Source organism: Alligator sinensis, unplaced genomic scaffold, assembly GCF_000455745.1.
Source record: "Alligator sinensis unplaced genomic scaffold, ASM45574v1 scaffold366_1, whole genome shotgun sequence".
Lineage (NCBI taxonomy): Eukaryota > Metazoa > Chordata > Crocodylia > Alligatoridae > Alligator > Alligator sinensis.
In genome coordinates, this window is record NW_005841851.1 from 727,157 (window position 1) to 727,589 (window position 433).

The window sequence follows — 433 nt, forward strand, 5'->3', positions numbered from 1 at the left end:
AAGAGATCATCCCTGCTCTGAGCCCCGGTTGCTTTTTCCTATAGACCAATACGGCTGCAACCTGGATACCTGAGAATAGAAAGACTTCTGGGCTGAAGAGGCTTGGGTAACGGCTTGCAGGTGTATAGAGGGATACAACAGAAACAATAAAACAATTGGGAAGATAAAGTGTGAGCTCCTTGCTCCGAGTGAAATGAGGACGGCGGAGGGCCCTGGGCCCCTCTAGCCTAGAGAAGAGAGGGGTGAGAGAGGGGACTTGATCACGATGTGGCGTGGAGGTGCAGACAACAGGCCGGGCTGCGGTAGGTGACAGGCCCAGCGGCTCACCGCTGCCCGTGGGTGCCCAGTTCGTCGGCAGTGTCGAGGAAGGGCGCTCATAGCGCCCGCACTCACGAGCAGCCCCGGCTGTTTGAGAAGCGGCTGCGCCGCAGCC